Below are 19,697 nucleotides of genomic sequence, written 5' to 3'. Positions count from 1 at the left end.
AGGTTCTTTATCACTCAGCACCACCTGGGATCCCCGTAGTATCAATAGTGTTGTTGTTGTTCAGTCACCAAGTTGTGCCTGACTCCTAGCGACCCCATGGACAGTAGCATGCCAGGCTTCCCTGTCACTCACCATCTCCTGGAGCTTGCCCAAGTTCACATCCACTGAGTCAGTGATGCTATCCAAACATCTCATCTTATATCACCCTCTTCTCCTTCTGCCTTCAATCTTTCCCAGGATCAGGGTCTTTTCCTTTGAGTTGGCTTTTCATATCAGATGGCCAAAGTATTGAAGCTTCAGCTTCAGCATCAGTTCTTCCAATGAGTATTCAGGGTTGATTTCCTTTAGGATTGACTGGCTTGCTCTCCTTGATGTCCAAGGGACTCTCAAGCATCTTCTCCAGTACCACAGTTTGAAAGCATCAGTTCTTTGGTGCTCTGCCTTCTTTAGGGTCCAGCTGTCACATCCGTGCATGACTACTGGAAAGACCATAGCTCTGACTATATGGACTTTTGTTGGCAAAGTCATGTCTTTGCTTTTTAACACACTGTCTAGGTTTGTCATAGCTTTCCTTCCAAGAAGCAATCGTTTTCTAATTTCTTGGCAGCAGTCATCATTCACAGCGGTTTTAGAGCCCAAGAAAAGGAAATCTCTCACTGCTTCCACCTTTTCCCCTTCTATTTGCCATGAAGTGATGGGAATCCCAATGCCATGATCTTAGTTTTTTAATATTGAGTTTTAATCCGGCTTTTTCACTCTCATCTTTCACCCTCATCTAAATGCTCTTTAGTTCCTCTTCACTTTCTGTCATTAGAGTGGTATCATCTGCATATCTGAGGTTGTTGATATTTCTCCCGGCAATCTTGATTCCAGCTTGTAACTCATCCAGCCCGGCATTTCGCATGATGTATGCTGCATATAAGTTAAATAAACAGGGTGACAATATACAGCCTTGTCATACTCCTTTCTCACTTTTGAGCCAGTCCATTGTTCCATATAAAGTTCTAATTGTTGCTTCTTGATCTGTATACAGGTTTCTCAGGAAACAGGTAAGATGATCTGATATTCCCATCTCTTTAAGAGTTTCCACAGTTTGTTATGATCCACATAGTCAAAGGCTTAGGGCAGTCAATGAAACAGAAGTAGATGTTTTTTTTTTTCTGGAATTCCCTTGCTTTCTCTTTTCTCAATAGTGTGTGTGAATATATATATATATATATATATATATGAATTTTTTTTAAAGCCTGTGGTGAGTAACTTCCATCAGCATCACACACATCACGTGGACAGGCACATACACAGATAGAGTGCAATATCCACACGTAGATACCCTATCACAACCAAAGACACAGAGGAACACACAGGCACCCAGGGCTACCTCGAGACAAACACATGCAGACACAAGCCCTCCCAGCTGCCATGAGGTAAGGGCTAAGCTGTTCCTTTCCTTACCACTGAGAAGTGAGTGATACTGCTAAAGCATTCTATTTTGTTTGGGGGTTATTTTGTTTGTTTTGGTGTTGTTGTTTTGTTTGTTATATAGTATACTTAATACTTAAAAGATGCTAGAAGCAGAAAATTACCTCAGAGAGAATCACTCCTTCCAGGCTTCAGAAGAGAGCCCCTCTGTCTGCACTCTGCAGTTTCTCATTCAGAAGTTGCTACTAAGAAGGTTGTCCCTCTGCCTAATGTTTTGGGTTCAGGCTGGGAACTCAGTCCTTCCTAATGAGAAAGGTGCGCTGGCTCTCTGTCCAGTGAGTTCAGGTCCAGTTTCACTTCTCCTCACCCTTCTTGGCAGTGTTTGCATTTAAATCATACTTCTCCTCCTGGTCTGATCCCAGGCTTCCCTCAGGAGGCCATTTTCAAATTATGATTTCTTGCTCTTCTTTCAGTCATTGAACTAGGGTAACAGGTTCTCTCTGGGGTGGGTGGCAAAGTGCAGAAGAACAAAGACAAGGAAAGAAAATAAGGGAACCCCTTTAATTGCAGCCAGAATGAAACCGAATCCCAGTCCCCTGGACTTTCCCCAGTTGCATTAATTAAGCTGAGGGTTGAATCATTCAAATGCTGCCTCCATAGCCCCTGCTCGGCCACTGACGTCACTCTTCTTCTAGCGGCAACCCTGCCCCTGCTCCACTGCTATCTCTCCCAGGATCACTTTGTCACCAGATGCTCAGTTAGGGATATTAGGCCCTGACTGAAATGCCCTTTTGAAAAAGACTCAGCATAATTATTATTAGTAAGGCCAGCGTATTATTAGCATGAGTGGAATCAGGATGGGATTTCAGATCCTGAGCCAACTCGTACCCTGGGGAGTAGAGCAAGGCCCAGGTCAGGTTTCTCGGCCAGCACTTCTCTCTGCTCTGAGCCTGATGTGCGGGTTCAGCCAGGCAAAGCCCTCCTCCCTGTGTGCCTGTCATCATGCCTGTCATCATGCAGGAGGGGCCAGCCACCTGTAGGAAAGCGCAGGCCCCTGCAATGCTTCCGCCAGTCATTCTCAGTAAACACATATTAAGCACCTATTGTGTACAACATACAGCAATGCAAAAAACAGATGCTTTCTGAGCTCTTTGAATTTCCTTCCTAGCAAAAAAGATGCAACAAATGCAATTACAACAAATGCAATTAACCATGTAATTACAGTTGTTGCATGCTATAATTACAATTGTTAGGTGCCATGGTGAAACAGATATCAAGCATGTGTTACATACTCTGAGGAAGGAACTTCTGGGCTGAAACTCAGAGGTGGAAAGGTGCTCATTAGGGAAAGAGTGAAGCCAGGGCCCCATGAGGACCATCCCAGCAAGGACAGGGTGTGGAGGGGAGAAGAGTGCTGGGAAAGCTGGTGCACAGCACAGATGGGGGAGAATCAGCTGTCCAGGAGGAAAAGCTTTCAAAAGGGATGGTTCGGGAATGGTGAGGAGAGGTGAGTCAGCTTCATGGGATAGGACTGTGAGCAACCCAAGTGAGCTCCCCTTAGCTTTGCTCCAGCCTTTGTACTCTAGGGGTGGGACTGGGGGTAGGAAGAGAGGAGGAGCTGTAAATGAGACCCTGACCCACACTCTCAGGGAATAGGCTGGGGGCCCCTATGCAGAAATGGGGCTTGAAACCTGAGGGCGCCTGGATTGAAGCACACCCAGCAGAAGGTGGAGAGCCAGATTTCACCTTCTCAGCTGAAGTCCCAAAGAGTGAGTCAAGAAGTCAATGAAGCTGTCAATCAAGGCTCATTGATTCCTTGCAAGAGCCAAGGACCGCTGCTAGGGAAGGAGAATAAATGTTATTTATATTTAATATGTTGATTGACAGTAGTATCTGTAAATCATTCACCAAGATATAAGCTTACTTTGCTGATTGGATGCTTAGTAAATACAAGTTGGAGCCATGGCTTAGAGAAAAGAGAGATGGCTTTCAGCTGAGATGACAGAAGGGGTGGAGTAAGTTTCTGGATGAGTTAGAGGCAAACTCAGCAGGAAAACTGGGCACAGAAAAGGTACTCAGTAACTGTTAACAGGATGGATGGATGAAAGGATGGATAGATGGAAGGATGGATGAATGGATGGGTAAATGAATAAGGTTACAAGGGCCAGAGGCTGAGGATTTTCCAGAAAGGGGAACAGATCAGAATGGGAGAGGTCAGAAAGTAGTGTGTGCTCCCAACTTATAAACAGGCTGGCTTTGGGAAGAGGGTGTGCAGGCCAGTAAAATCATGGCACGTTAACCCTGGAAGGGCCCTGTTATTGGTTGCATTGTATTTCCCCAAAAGAAGTTACACTGAAGTTCTAACCTCAGTACCAGTGAGTGTGACCTTATTTGGAAAGAGGGTCTTTGCAGATATAATCAAATTAAGATGGGATGGATTACGGTGGGCCCTAAATCCAATGACCTGTGTCCTTTTAAGAATGAGGTTCTGGAGTCTTTGCAATCTCCCTCTAGTTCATTAGAGGCCTCCTCTAATGACACAGGCCTCCTCTGTGTCATTAAAGAAGTTGGTACTGGGGACAGGGAGGTGCTTGCTCCCAGTTTGGTAGGGCATTTAGGACCTAGCTTCCCTTGTGGCTCAGCGGTTAAAGCGTCTGCCTGGAATGAGGGAGACGCAGGTTTGATCCCTGGGTCGGGAAGATCCCCTGGAGAAGGAAATGGCAACCCACTCCAGTACTCTTGCCTGGAGAATCCCATGGACAGAGGAGTCTGGTAGGCTACAGTCCAGGGGGTAGCAAAGAGTCGGACACGACTGAGCAACTTCACTTTCACTTTCACTTTAGGACCTGAGAGGGCTTGATCCATGAGCCCTGCCCAGGGCAGAGTCTCCTCACAGAGAGGCCTCTGGGACTAGCAAATCTCTAGAAGGCAAGTTGTTTATCCAAGAGAGGAAAACCAGGCCCTTCCATCCAGCCCTCTGAGAGCACATGGAAACAAGAGTGATTTTCTAAAGACCCCAGTCACTCAAAACTAGACCTATCAAGGCTGAGCATATTACACCTCCTCTGGGAAAGCTGAATTTAAAAATCTGAAGGCAGCCAAGGAGCTCTCTTCCAGAGTAGTTTATAGATCCAGAGGTAAAAGAAAGAGTGAGTCAGAGTGTAAGCAAGAGAGGAAGAGAGAGCAAAGTGAGAAAGGGAAAGAGCAGGCAGAGAGCTGATCACAGGTCACTTGGCTGCCTCATCCTGCATATACTGTAGCTCCGGGGGAATATGTGGGGAGGATTTCAGAGGGAAGATTTTATTTTAATCCTCCCACAAAAGCATTCAAGGAAACCCTTTTCCTGTGAGAAAGTGAGAGAGTACAAAACGGGAAAAGAAGACTCTGGTAAAAAGATCCGTGGAGACTTCTACTAATACTGCTCACTTAGAGAACGCATGCCATCTGGGTGTTTGATAAAAAGGGGGGGGGAAAGGCATAAAGAAATGTTCAAAGCCCATGGATTCAGCTTGTGAGTTACAAGCTGCTTGCCTCTCCTCCTGGCCAGCTCTTTCTTTCTTGGAGGTGGATATTTTTTTTTTCTTGGTCAGCAGTGACTGGCTTTTCAAAGTAACCTGTCAGATCTTCGTTCCTTTCTTCTCTTGTTAGCCAAGGAACTGCGCAGTGGGGAGAAGTGAGAGGAGGTGACCCAAGTGACAAGAGCAAGGCTGACCTTCCATTCATTAACCTTCTGAGAGTTTTCTATTAACATGCAAAGCCTCAGCCCAATTCTGCCTGGGCCTGACCCAGCAGCTTCACATCTTGGTACTCCATGCCAGATGGGACAAGATACTTGCCTTGTCAGCACACATCTTTTTACTTCTTGACTATTAGAGATGTATGTTTTGAGAACATGCCCCAGGGCTCTGGCCCATGACTTAGCCAGGAGTGGCCATGGGGCCTTGACCTTAGGCACCATCATTTTTTTGTTGTTGTTTTAAACTTCTTTGAAAGAGAATTTTGCACACTCGAAGGATCTCTCCCAGTGGCTCAGTGGTAAAAAATAAAATGCTCCTGCCAGTGCAGGAGACGCAGGTTTGATCCCTGGGTTGGGAAGATCCCTTGGAAAAGGAAATGGCAACCCACTCCAGTATTCTTGACTGGGAAATCCCATGTACAGAGAAGCCTGGCAGGCCACAGTTCATGGGGTTGCAAAGAGTCAGACATGACTGAGCGAGCATGCACAAGCAGAAAATCCAGGGAGGCTCCATCCTCCATCTCCCAGCAATGTGAGTTCATATGCTTTTAAACCAACATCACTGATAAAATAGTATGAAATGGCTTTGTAGTTAGATATTCTACGTAGAGAAATTAGAAGGGCAGAGATTTGGCCAGGAAACACTGGGACAGGAGTGAATGGAATGGGGTTAAAGGTGGGAGCAAAAGCCTGGGCAAGGGGAGGGGCTGGTTCCTTAGTATCACTTTAAGGGAGCTTATTGATGCTTTTGAACTGTGGTGTTGGAGAAGACTCTTGAGAGTCCCTTGGACTACAAGGAGATCCAACCAGTCCATTCTAAAGGAGATCAGCCCTGGAATTTCTTTGGAGGGAATGATGCTGAAGATGAAACTCCAGTACTTTGGCCACCTCATGAGAAGAGTTGACTCATTGGAAAAGACTCTGATGTTGGGAGGGATTGGGGGCAGGAGGAGAAGGGGACGACAGAGGATGAGATGACTGGATGGCATCACCAACTCGATGGATGTGAGTTTGAGTGAACTCCGGGAGTTGGTGATGGACAGGGAGGCCTGGCGTGCTGTGATTCATGGGGTCGCAAAGAGTCGGACGTGACTGAGCGACTGAACTGAACTGAACTGAACTGATGTTCCTCCTAAATTACTTGTTATTACACATGCTATGGTTCTATTATTCTAAAATAATGATTGGTTTTCTACAATAGTTCTCAGTATTAGAAAATTATTTTAGTAAATTAGAATACCTCATCATTTGAAATCCATTATTCAGGGGTTTTTTTGTTGTTGTTTATTTGTACTGGCTTTTGATATGCATTATTCTACCAGTAATCATTATCTTCAATGACACACTAAAATAATTTTTTCCTTGCTTTATTTTTCAATGTTTTCATCACATTTCAAAACATGTAGCATAACTCGGTCCAATAGCTCTAATAACAAACAATTCAAAGCATAGAGCTTCAGAGTAGATAATTCTGAAGGGTGATCCCCTCAGCACTTATAAGAACAAGGCTGAGTTTTTAGCCAGAACACATGGTGAGTCCTGGCCAAATTATTAACTTATGGTAAAAGTCACTTTACCTCTCTGAGGCTCTGTTATTTGTCAGATGGGAATAGGATATTATACTCTGTCTATATCACATGACTGTTGATTGTAGAGATCAAAGGAAAAATATTGTATTGAAAGTGCTTTAATTTCTAAAGTCCTGTAAAATGTAACAAGATACAAATTACTATAAAAGTTGATGACATAGAATCAATTATTCTGAATCTTAGTGAAATATTTTTACATGATTTGGGGAGAAAATCTGTTCCAATAAAGTTACATTCAGTTAATAATGCAAATGGTGGGATCCTTGCATTAAAATCTGACTGATGTTGTATAAAGAGTACAATCTTGGATGGTAATGAGACTGAAGTACAAATCCAGAATCTGCTGCTAATATATTATGTAAACCAGGTGAGATTTTTACTTCATGAACTTTAGTTTTCTAATCTATAAAACAAGGGTAAGAACCTGCTTCTAATAAGGTATGACTGTGAAAATCAAACGGTTTTAAATATACCAAGTGTCCAGCAGAGTACCCAGTGGATCCTTGATAAATGTTCATTTGTTCTCGCCTCCTCTGAGATTCCTCATAAAAAACAGGAATGGAGATATAGCTGTTCTCTTACAGCATCTGTTTCTTCAATGCAAACTCACTCAATACGTGGTTGGTTAATGGGGGAACAGTGTCAGAATAATGGCTCTCATATGAGCCTTTCCTGGGATACTCATGTCATAAAGCAATGAGGGGCAAGTTTTCTTAAAATTAAACAGAAAACCTTAATTAGCATCATAAGAAGACCTTAAGAAAAAAGTTGAAATAACAGAAAAGCCTTTCTGTAGTGCAAGTAGTGGCTGGTTTAGTAGTTTTTAGAACCACTCTATTTTCTACTCTGCTACCTGATAAAGCTGAGACAAAAAAATGAGGAGACTATGGAAGAATGTCCTTTATGTTAAATTATAATATTTTGGATAAATAAGTCTATACTGTGTGTCAGATTTTTAATTTTAATGAAACTGATCTCTGTGGGATGGGAATGCCTCCCAGGACCTATATCTCCAAAGAAGAAGCACAAAATCCAGGTTTTGATTGCAAATGCAGGTTTTAATTTACCTATTTGCTATTTTTACTAGGACTGTTGTGGTTTTGTTATATTTTGAGTGGTCTTCTCCAAATGAAATTTTTCCCCATAGTCTTTTTTGTTTTATTGTGCAATTTTGCAGAGTGTAATGTTTTTTCAAAAACTATATAAGGCATTTAAAAAAAACCTGTATTAACATATTAGAGTCCATTCAGTCACCTACAGGAGGCATATGCTTCCTTTAGGCTTAATAAATAGTTGAACCATCACTGGGCCTAACCATTTGCAACAAATAATATTTTTACAATTCTTAATAAGATCAAAATTGAAGCAATTATGTTAGAATATACATGTGAATTAAAGGAAAGAAAACAATGTGAGTCACTAGCATGCCTTTCAACTCACATGGTCAATAATGTCAGCTCCATGTCCTAGAATTTAAAGGAACTGGGTTGGGACCCTGCCAAGGAGATGGGGAAACCTAGCCAGGTTTAGACTACCACCCAGCTTCAACCACACACCTACTCAACTCTGTTTTAGATTGAACTCTTACCAGGGTTTCCTTTCAGACAAGGGATTGGCTGCTACAAGAACAGTACCTGAAGACAATAGATCATCCAATTTGATGACAATGGGTCATTTTATGTGTTCCATATTTTTATTCCACTAATCATATCAATATTTTTTCAGGCCTGAAAGAGACTCTTCAGATCATGCCCACCATCAGTCTTTAAGGAAGATTCAGGGAAGTTTTAATTTGGGACCATCAAAACTATTGTCCGTGTTGTATTTTCTTCACTGTCTACATTTGAAGTCATGATAAAAATGCTCGGAGGCAGTCATCACTGGCTTCTCTGTAGGAACAATTTCAAAAGGAAATGCCATTATTTGGTCAGAGAATTTCTTTAGATACCTCATCATTTGAAAACGATATTTCAGAGAACTTTTCATTTGGCTAAAATCCATACACTTACACCCACCCCCCACCTCATATTTGATGGAGACACCTACACTATGGATAAGATTTTTAATTTTCTTCAAATCAGTGTCTATGAAGACTGACTGCCTTCCAGGACCTGCAGTCCAGGGTCAGGGCTTAGTCCTCATATCTCTTCAGTCTCCTTCAATCTGGAATATTTCCATTGTCGTTCTTTGTCTTTGATGACATTGACTTTTTTTTTAATAGTACAGTCAGTTTTGTTTTCATTAATAGAACGTTATCCCTTTGGGTTTTTCTGGTATTCATCATAATTAGATTCAGTTTCTACATTCTTGGCCACAGTCTATGTAAGTGATGTGTGTCCTTCCTAAAGTATCATATCTCAATATATATCATGTCTATGTGCTGCCTCACACTGGACTTACTGATTTGATCACCCAGTCAAGGTTTTCTCCAACTTCTCCAATGTATATTTACATGAAATATATGTACATATTTTTTCTCTTGTAACTGATAAGCAGTCTGTGGGAAGACAGTGAGGCTATGAAAATACCCTGTTCTTCATCAAAATCCCCACTCTCTCTTCCTTAGCTTTAGCGTTCATTGATGATTTTTATCTGAACCTGCCTGTACTACCACAGCTGCAAAATTACCTTTTCCAACTCTTGTCACCAAGCCAGCACTTGTCATTGACAAAGGGAATATTTTCAATGCTAGTTCCGTAAGGCAATCAAATGTTCTTTTGTCATGCTTGGAAACTCAACCTAATAACATTCTAAAGATCACACTCTATGATTTTTGCCTGAGAACTTTTGGAATGATCTTTGGCCAGAAACATTAACATTCTCATCTGTCCCCAGGTTACCAATTCCTGTTTTAGGCTGTGACCTTTCAAAGATGCCCACACTTTTGATCTACTTGATTTACTTGAGGGGAGGGTAGAAGAGGGGGGAAGTAGACAAACTCCAATCTGTCCCACAAATATGCTGGCTCATTAATTCCTGCTTCTCTGCCTCATGCCTACTTTGTTCCAGAGCTGGGATGCCCTCCCTCCCCCAACTCCACCCTGCCCTGTTCTGACCTTACCCATCCTTTGCCCCAGGTAGTAAAACACAGCACTGGAGGGCCCAGAAATGTGAAAGTCTGAGAGGCCTCCAGAGATACTGAAATGTTTCCTACAGGTTGTAGAACCACTGGGAAGCTGTCCACCAAGCCCAGATGAGCAGGCTCTGCTTACCATGTGCAGAGACCACAGGTCTTGGGAAGTTGCCAGAGTTTCTCTTGTCTTGTGATTGGAGACTGTCTCCTGAACTTTTTGGGCTCCTACAAAACAGTGGGTTCCCAGGCCTCAGGAGACTATGGATCTGGTGAGAATAGGAATTGTTTTGGAGGGGCTCACAGTTTACCAGCTCCAAATAAAATGGGTTACAAACTCTCTGAAGAGAAAGAGCCTTGGACTTCAGCAGGGAATGTTCCCATGACTCTCACAATTACAGAAAATTTGGAATGGAATTGGCCTTGCAATCCCAGACAGAGTTTTAAGGCTCCGGTGAGATTAGGAAGGCCCCAAGTGACAACAGCTACTAAGTGCCACAGCGAAAAGGTCAAGTTCAGGGCTAGAGGTGCAGACACTGATGTGTTTCTCCTTCCTACTGTGAAGCGCCCAGGTGGTTCCAAACCACCCAGCCCTGGGCTCCTATGGGCTCCAGCAGGATAGGCAGGGAGGCAGACCAGGGGTTTAGATCCAGCAAGTTGAGAGAAAGCTGAGCCTGGGAATGTGTGAGGCTCTCCAGGAGTCAGTTTTCTAAGAAATGGGATAACTATAAATCCTAAAGTAGATCAGAAAATAGAGAGATTAATCAAGAGAAAGAACAGATAAGATGCAAGCAACATTGACTAAAGTCTGTATCAGGCTGGGGTCCCACCACACCCCAAGCAAGTTCTGTATGCAAGCCTCGTTGGGACAGCAGAATCCAAGGCCAAGAAAGAGCATGAGAGCTTGGGAAAAACCGTGGGCAGCTCAGCCTACAGCCTAGCTCTCACCATGCTCACGACGCTGCTGGCACAGCCTATACCTGCTTTCACATCAGTGCCCTCCTCCAGGCGGCTCAGTGGCTCTTCAAGGCCTCTGCCACAGGCCTCATGGTCTCAGCCAGCCCTGCATTTGTCTCTCCAGCAGCTGGCCTGGCTTCCTCGTTTACCTCAGCTTTCGTGTGCAGCTCAGTAACTGTGGAGTGAATTAAGAAATTAATTAATGAGTGACACACATGCTTCCTAGAGATCTGAAATACCAAGTAGAAGACTGGTCACTGTTGAGCGGAGTGGAAACCCATAGACCCAGGGAGTGCGATGGCTGTCCCAAGGCAGCTGGGCTCTTCACAGCAGGAGCAAGATGCCCTTCAGTTCCTGCTGTTCCAACCCAGACTTGACCCTTCCCCTTGTGGTTCTTAGTGGCTGTTATCACAGGCCCCACTCACCAGACTTAGGCCTGTCCTCACCCAACTCCTTCCCCCCACACCCAGAGCAGGCAGGAAGAAGGACCTCATGGGTCCAACTTGAAACATCAGCTCATCTGAACAAAGGGACCCAACGAAGTCCCTAGTAATTCTGTGTTTTTAAAATATTATGGTTTATTTTTAAAAGCAATGCTTAAAAAATAAATTAAAATTGTGTTTAAAGTAAAAAGTGAAAGAGACTCTCGCTTCCCAATCTCTAGAAGTCTGTCATGAATAGTTTCGTGTGTTTCCTTCCCAGCTTGTATGTGTGTGTGTGTTTATAATTTTTATGGTCTCAAAAATAGTCTCAATATACAAACCAATCCATTCATTGCCTTGCTTTGTCACTTGACAATGTATCATAGATATGAGCTTTTCCCTGCTTAGTACCTTACTTCCTGCTTTTGGAAACCTGTTGCTGCTACCCCTGTGGCTTTCTCAGATTTTTTCTCAGGCATCCTTTGTATGAATGAGCTGTAGGAACTAACAAACTTTCCTTTTTTTTAAAACAAACTCTCTTTGATGGCTATCTAGGCAGCTTCTGATGTTGTATTATTTCAAACCGTGCTTCAGTGAATATTCTTATATAGATGACTCTGCATACCTGTATAGCTAGTTCTATACAATTAACTTCAAGAAAAATAATTGCTGAGCCAAAGAATTTGCACATTTTTAATTTTTAATGTCAAGCTTAAAGAAAAGTTCCAAAAATAATACAAATAATATCCATATAACCTCTGCCCAGATTTTTCACTTGTTCTTATCATTTCACCCCATTTCTTTGTTATTTGTCTGCTCCCCACCCAAAAAGTTTTTTTCTAAACTCTTGGAAGGCCTGCTGCAGATATCATGGTTTTTATTCCCATGAAGTATCCCACATACTTCAGTATATATTTCTGAATTTCCTAAGAATAGGGATATTCGGTTAATAACTGTAATCGTGCAGTTGTCAACTTCAGTAATTTAACATGGATAAGATACTTCTATTAAATCTACTGTCTGTATTCTAATACTGTTAACTGACCCTCAATGTCCTTTTTAGCACTTTTTCCTTCTAGTACAAGATCTAGTCCAGGATCAGATACTGCATTTCATTGTCATGTTGATAAAGTCTCTTTTAATCTGGAACACTTTTACAGCCTTTCTTTGTTTTTTTTTGTTTTGTTTTGTTTTGTTTTTTATGATATTGTCATTGTTAAAGAACACTGCCCCTACTTTGAATAGAAGCTTCCTCTTTTGGGGTTTGTCTGATCTCTCCTCATGCTTAGAACTGGGCTATGCTTTATGCGTTACATAAATGATGGTGTGTCCTTCTCAGGGTACCACATTTGAGCACATGATGTTCAGCTGCCCCACATGGTGATGTTAAGAACTGCATATTTCAAGTTTGGGTAGGAAAAAAGTTCACTTCCTAAAACTTTTTTGCCAGTGTATACTCCTGCCACAGTTTGTGAGGTTCCTCCCACCTCCCCATGCCCCTCCTTATGTGGGGACCACCACCAATCTTCTTAGTTTATGCCTCCTCAGTACACTGTGCTTGTTAATGCTTTATTTGAAAAAGAAAGCAACACGTATTTTTTTTTCTCGTTTTACTTTGAGGTACACTTTAGTATTCTTATATCTCAACAAAGGCTCCCCAAGCATCAAAAATGCGGTAGACTCACACGGTCTTTTGTAGCCCTGAACCCACTGGGACTTGGACAGTCTAGAGGAGATGATGAAGCTAGTGGCTCCATGCTCTGTAAAAGTGAAACAGAAATCAATTCTTTTTTTCCCTTTTTGGGTAGACAAGATGTTCCTGGCCTCCATATTCAGGGACATTTACCCCCATTTATCTTTCCTTCTTCTTTCTCACTATCTGCTATGAGGAAAAGGCAGCATGGGATTAGGAATTGAAGCCGCTTTCAAGTGCCCCCTCCACCGTCTATCAGGTGTGGACCCCTGGCCCCCATCCTTGCCTCCCCTGGTTCATGTAACTGATTAAGAAGGGGCTCTGGAGAGCTGGCCTCCCCGAATGGTCTCTGGGGCTGGCCCTGCCCTCCTTCACTGCTGCCAGAGAGGTCAGGCGGCCTGGAGAACAAGGCTCCCGCCAGGAGGCAGGCAGAGCAGCCTCGCTCACACATCACACACGCTGCCAGCATCAGCCAGCAGCGCCTCCTGCGCCCCTCTGAGATAATTAAGCATTATTATCCCTATTGGCAGGTGGAGATGGTAAGACAGAGTGGTTAAGTGACTTTGTTATAACTGCTGGGATTGTTTGAGGGAGAAGCCGTGCCAAGAAGGGAGGGCAGTTCAGAAGGCCAGGGGAACTTCAGCTATTTAATGTGACTGATTATTTTAAAATAGCTGCTGGAGGGTGGGAACAGGAAGAGAGGCTGGAAGCGTGGCTCGTGGACGTTGGTGAGGCAGCATATTACCCTGTGAATAAGGAAAAGACCGAGTATACCAGTGAAAATGAGTTGCCACCGTCCGCCGATGCTTACAGCAGAGGAAGGAAAACATGGAAGGCCTTAGTCAGCTCAGTGAGGTCGAGGAATAAACCTCACAGGCTTCCCAGAGCGGGACAGAGGTCCCAGGATGGCCGCGTAGACGGGGCAGCCGCCCGACCTGCGGCCCCTCCCCTCGCCGCTCACTGTCTGAGGCCTCGCCAGGTTGCCATGCGAGGTGCAGCCGCGCCTCGCAGCAGCAGGAAGCTCGCAGACAGGGGCAGGACTAGAAGGGGAGAAGTGTGGTTACCTGAAGGTCACAGGGGAGACCCTTGGGGCAAAGGTGGGGCACCACCACAGCCTGTTGGCAGAGACAGGAGTCACGGAGACGTGGTCCAGGGCAAGGCAAGCAGGTTGACTAGAAAAGGAGAGAACTGTGGTCTCTAAGGGTGGGGCTGAGGCTGCCCGTCAGCAGTGAAGCTCTGATGATGGCGGTTCCAGGAAAAAGCTCAGTTCCTGCCCTGCGCACTGGATCAGCCCACGAGGGGAAGGGTAGAGATCAGGGTGACTGGCTAGCCTCCCCCTCAGCCCTGCTCATCCCTGGATGGAGGGCGAAGAAGCTCACTCTCCCACCCGACCCCCTTGTTGGGGGGGCGGTATTTTTGTTTCACAGCTGGGCAGACACATCCTTGCTCAGTAGGTCCTTGAGGGGTAATGGGTCCCTCCCTGGGTGACCAGCAGTCCGCCTCTGGGTAGGCACAGTGTGGAGAATCTGAAGCAGATTAGACCAGTTAATCCAAATGCTCTCTAGCGGCAGACTTTTCAGGAGCACTGAGAGTGAGGCCCAGGCTTGGGGGTTGCACCAGGAGAGACCAAGCCCCACCATCCCTGATGATCACCACTGCTGGACTCTGAGCAAAGCGCCCTCCTCAGGGCAGAAGTGGTATTGTTCTCTGCCCCTGTATCGCCCCTGCCCAGAGAGGGTACAGACACCCTGCTTGTCCAATGAATGAAGGCAGCCAGTGAATTTTTAGCCCTTGTTTCTCTACCCTTTCTTTTAAATTATAAACTCGAGAAATCTGTGATATGTGTGTGTGTGTGTGTGTGTATATATATATATATATATATAAACTAAATGCCCACATCTCAGCCATCAGGGGCTATTTTGGGGGTGGATAGTAAAAGACAGCTGTTTACCCTGACGGTATAGTACAGAGAAACAACGCCTGTATGGTTGAAAACAGGGTGTGTGTGTGTGTGTTTTCCAGCTGGGAAACGTCACCAAATGGCCTTTCTGTTCTTCACACTATCATCCGCATATTTTTAGTTAATTTATGTCCAAATAGGCCTTTCTCTCGCTGCTGGAAAATGATGTTTGGGCTGCAATTACCTTTCGCAGCATCTCACAGAAGGGTTTCAACGCTCACAAAGCTCAGGGGAGAGGCAGCCAGGACCCCACCGACTGTAAATCTCTCCATTTGTAGCTATTCAAATCACATATTTTATTACTAGTACGAAATACATTGTGTCATTCATTTCGGAGGAGCAGCTAATGCTTCAAGAAAAGCTTTGAAAAACATTCTATTTAGAAACAATTTTGTCTGCAGCCAACGCAGTGTGTCTCTTTGGGTTGTCTTTTCTCCCAGCCCTTTTCTCTGTTCTGTGTGCCATTTGCATGACAAATAAGACCATCCTCTCCAAAAGCTCACCTGTTCCTGCAGCCGGTTTCCCACCTAAAGTTCTAATTCTCTGTATGTTGCATCGTAATCCTTAGCATGGTAATAAATTACAGTGTCACCATCAAGATTGTGGCTTCTGGAAAGAAATAAGCAGTGGGGCCAGATGAACTCTCTCAGAAGATGGAGAGATGGAGAGAGTGTTTTCATGCAAATTCCTGGCATCCTAGGGAACTAGGAACGGCCTCTTTATAATATAGACTCAGTTGCAATCCAGCAGCCAGAAGCCATTTCCACTGGCTGTTAGAAGCCCGTAATGCTAAGATAAAGATAACCTTTTCAGCGTAAACTTCTTTTCCTTCTAGGCTGATATGGGTCTTATCTGGAGGAAAAATCACTTTGCTGATTAGGTTGGAAAAAATGGGTCAGTGTACTTTCAGAGTGCTTTAAATAGAGACATTCATTCTAAAATACCTTCTTAATTTAACCCTTGGAATCATGTTAGGTCTCTGGGCTCAATGCAGTGGACAGGAACTGGAGAGCAGGAGAGCGTGTCCCACGGATGTACCCTGAGGAGAGGGACATTGGTGTCTGAAGTGTCTACTGAGGGCTGCAAGGAGCCCCTTCTGGACAGATGCCTCACCAAGGCTGGTCAACGACACGTTCAGGACAGTCACTGCTTCTGGCAGTGCTCCACTTGCCACTCCAGAGGGCTGCTTGCTCCATATGATGTAAACTTCACCTCAGTTAACCCTCTGTTTCCCTCGGGCCTTAAAAATACTTAATGGAAACTTTGATGAGGCCAGCTCATTGCCCTTTCCCCCCTCCATTTTAAGATCTTTTGCGGTTCCTTGCAGTGAGGCAAATACTCGCCATATATAGGCTACCACTCCCTCACTTGTGGCAGGCATTGCTCAGCAGTCATGGCACGTTTCCTTGCTGAGTCCAGATGAAGCCTTAGGATCCTTCTCAACCCAGCTGTTAACAATGACCAGAGCTGGTATTTGAGATGAGACTTCACTCAATCCATGACTTATGCTCGATTGGTCTATGCTAGTGATTCTTAAAGTGTAGGAGCCACATTGAAAATTTATTAGAAATGTAAATTCTCAAAGCCAACCCTAGAGCTAGTACATTCGAAAGTCCAGGTTAGGGCTGTGTGATGTGTGTTTTAACAGGACTGATTCTGATGCACATTCAAATTTGAGAACCACGGCTGCAGACCAATACATGTGCTCAATGACTGCTCATTAGAATCACCTGAAACATGTTAAAACTCACCAGTACTTGGGCACCACTCCCAGAGATTCTGAAGAAATTGGATCACCTATTGGCATTTTAAAATAATAATAGTAATGACCTTCACCAGAGTGATCACAGAAGCACATGCTAGGTTTACTGGGTATGTCAGGAAAAGATATTGACATGGCCTTCAGCTAGTGCTCTGTAATTAAGATGCAGCTACCCAGGCCTGGACTGACTGCCTGGGTCTGTGGACACTGCTAGCAGAGTGAGGGTGGGTTCTCCCTGGGGCGTGTCACCGTCATCATCAGAGCTGCCTTCTGACTGTGGTCCTCAGTACCACATCAGTGGAAGCACCAAGGCTCTGTCCTTGAAGACCCCACCCCACAGCGCTCATGTTGCTAGGCAAAGGGCAGTCCTTCAGGAAGAAGACTGATCACCAGCACTGAGGAGATATTACAGAAGGCCCTGTGGTTTATCTACTGGGCTTCCACCTTAATGTTAGAAAGTTCCCTCATCCCCAAATCCCACTACCATCACCCGCCCAGTAGTAGCCCATGGTGGACCTGGGAATTTAACAGCAATATTTTTAACTAGTGCCTGATAAAATGGCATATACTCAGTGTATCCATTTCCTTGGGCTGCTATTAAGAAGAGGTGGCAAGAGTACACAGAACTATACAGAAAAGATCTTCATGACCTAGATAACCACGATGGTGTGATAACTCATCTAGAGACATACATTCTGGAATGCGAAGTCAAGTGGGCCTTAGGAAGCATCGCTACGAACAAAGCTAGTGAAGGTGATGGAATTCCAGTTGAGCTATTTCAAATCCTAAAAGATGATGATGTTAAAGTGCTGCACTCAATATATGCCAGCAAATCTGGAAAGCTCAGCAGTGCCACAGGACTGGAAAAGCTCCGTTTTCATTCCAGTCCCAAAGAAGGGCAATGCCAAAGAATGTTCAAACTACCACATGATTGCACTCCTCTCACACGCTAGTAAAGTAATGCTCAAAATTCTCCAAGCTGGGCTTCAACAGTATGTCAACTGTGAACTTCCAGATCGTCAAGCTGATTTAGAAAAGGCAGAGGAACCAGAGATCAAATTGCCAACATCCGTTGGATCATCAAAAAAGCAAGAGAGTTCCAGAAAAACATCTACTCTGCTTTACTGACTACGCCAAAGCCTTTGAGTGCATGGATCACAATAAACTGTGGAAACTTCTGAAAAAGTTGGGAATACCAGACCACCTGACCTGCCTCCTGATAAATCTGTATTCAGGTCAACAAGCAGCAGTTAAAACTGGACATGCAACAACAGACTGGTTCCAAATCGGGAAAGGAGTACGTCAAGGCTGTATATTGTCTTATATGCAGAATACATCATGAGAAACAATGGGCTGGATGAAGCACAAGCTGGAATCAGGATTGCCGGGAGAAATATCAATAACCTCAGATATGCAGATGACACCACCCTTATGGCAGAAAGTGAAGAAGAACTAAAGAGCCTTTTGATGAAAGTGAAAGAGGAGAGTGAAAAATTGGGCTTAAAACTCAACATTCAAAAAATTAAGATCATGGCATCTGGTCCCATCACTCCATGGCAAATAGATGGAGAAACAATGGAAATGGTGACAGACTTTTTATTTTGGGGGGCTCCCAAGTCACTGCAGATGGTGACTGCAGCCATTAAATTAAAGGATGCTTGCTCCTTGGAAGAAAAGCTATGACCAACCTAGACAGTGTATTAAAAATTAGAGACATTACTTTGCTGATAAAGGTCCATCTAGTCAAAGCTATGGTTTTTCCAGTAGTCATGTACGGATATAAGAGTTGGACTACAAAGAAAGCTGAGCACAGAAGAATTGATGCTTTTAAACGGTGGTATTGGAGAAGACTCTTGAGAGTCCCTTGGACTGCAAGGAGACCAAACCAGTCAGTCCTAAAGGAAATTAGTCCTGAATATTCATTGGAAGGACTGATGTTGAAGCTGAAACTCCAATACTTAGGCCACCTGATGCAAAGAACTGACTCATTGGAAAATACCCTGATGCTGGGAAAGATTAAAGTCAGGAGGAGAAGGGGACGACAGAGGATGAAATGATTGGATGGCATCACTGACTCGATGGACATAAATTTGAGCAAGCTCTGGGAGTTGGTATTGGACAGGGAAGCCTGGCATGCTGCAATCCATGGGGTCGCAAAGAGTCAGACATCACTGAGCTACTGTACTGATCTGAAACAGCAAGCATTTTTTTTCCCTCCTAGTTCTGGAGGCTAAAAGTCCAAAATCAAGTTGTTGGCTGGGTGACATTCCCTCCAGAACTTCCAGAGAGAAATGTGACCGAGGCCTCTCTCCTCATTTCTGGTGGCTGCTGTCAACCCTAGCCATTCCTTGGCTTGTAGATGCATCACTCCCTTTGCTGTCTCTGTCTTCACTTTGCATGCCCTCTTCTATCTCTGTATTTTCACATGGCCTTCCTGTAAGGACACCAGTGACTGGATTTAGGGCCCACTCTAATCCAGTATGGCCTCACCTTTTACTTCCTGTTACCCAGCAAAGGGCTGACGTGCATAGAAGCCAATACTATGGCACTAGCATTTGAGAGGAGAAGGCAGTGGCACCCACTCCAGTACTCTTGCCTAGAAAATCCCATGGACGGAGGAGCCTGGTGGGCTGCAGTCCATGGGGTCGCTAGAGTCGGACACGACTGAGCGACTTCCCTTTCACTTTTCACGTTCATGCATTGGAGAAGGCAATGGCAACCCACTCCAGTGTTCTTGCCTGGAGAATCCCAGGGACGGGAAGCCTGGTGGGCTGCCATCTATGGGGTCGCACAGAGTCAGACACGACTGAAGCGACTTATCAGCAGCAGCAGCAGCATTTGAGAACAGGCAAAGCTTTATTGTGAGGTCGACCAGCAAAGAGACAGGAGACAGGGCTCAGATCTCTCTCTCTCTGATCGATCCAGGGTTGGGTCATAGTTTTACAAATTAGGGGAGGAGGGTTGGTACATGGACCACTGGTGCGGCAGGTTTTGATTAGAGGGTTTTGGAGCGTGGCTGTTTGTGGTATGGTAAAGAAGCTGCAGAACTGGTCTTCATGGACAATGAACCTTTAGCTTCTGAAAGGGTT

The 19,697-nt window shown here is 44.4% G+C and overlaps 1 protein-coding gene and 1 long non-coding RNA gene across 2 annotated transcripts in view; one reads left to right on the top strand and one right to left on the bottom strand.

Moving 5' to 3' along the window:
- The window catches only part of EPHB1 (EPH receptor B1), a 463,088-nt gene that overhangs the window by 424,712 nt on the left and 18,679 nt on the right, over positions 1–19,697 (top strand). The window lies entirely within an intron of this gene.
- Positions 8,527–14,077, bottom strand: LOC112586530. The gene is made up of 4 exons (XR_006552949.2): positions 13,951–14,077; positions 10,795–10,946; positions 9,957–10,042; positions 8,527–8,633 (listed from the first exon to the last, which is right to left on the bottom strand). It is a non-coding gene; the product is annotated as an uncharacterized LOC112586530 (long non-coding RNA).

The sequence above is a fragment of the Bubalus bubalis genome, chromosome 1, assembly GCF_019923935.1.
Source record: "Bubalus bubalis isolate 160015118507 breed Murrah chromosome 1, NDDB_SH_1, whole genome shotgun sequence".
Classification (NCBI taxonomy): domain Eukaryota; kingdom Metazoa; phylum Chordata; class Mammalia; order Artiodactyla; family Bovidae; genus Bubalus; species Bubalus bubalis.
Note: the sequence above shows the minus strand (reverse complement) of the source record. Positions and strands in the feature narration are given on the sequence as shown.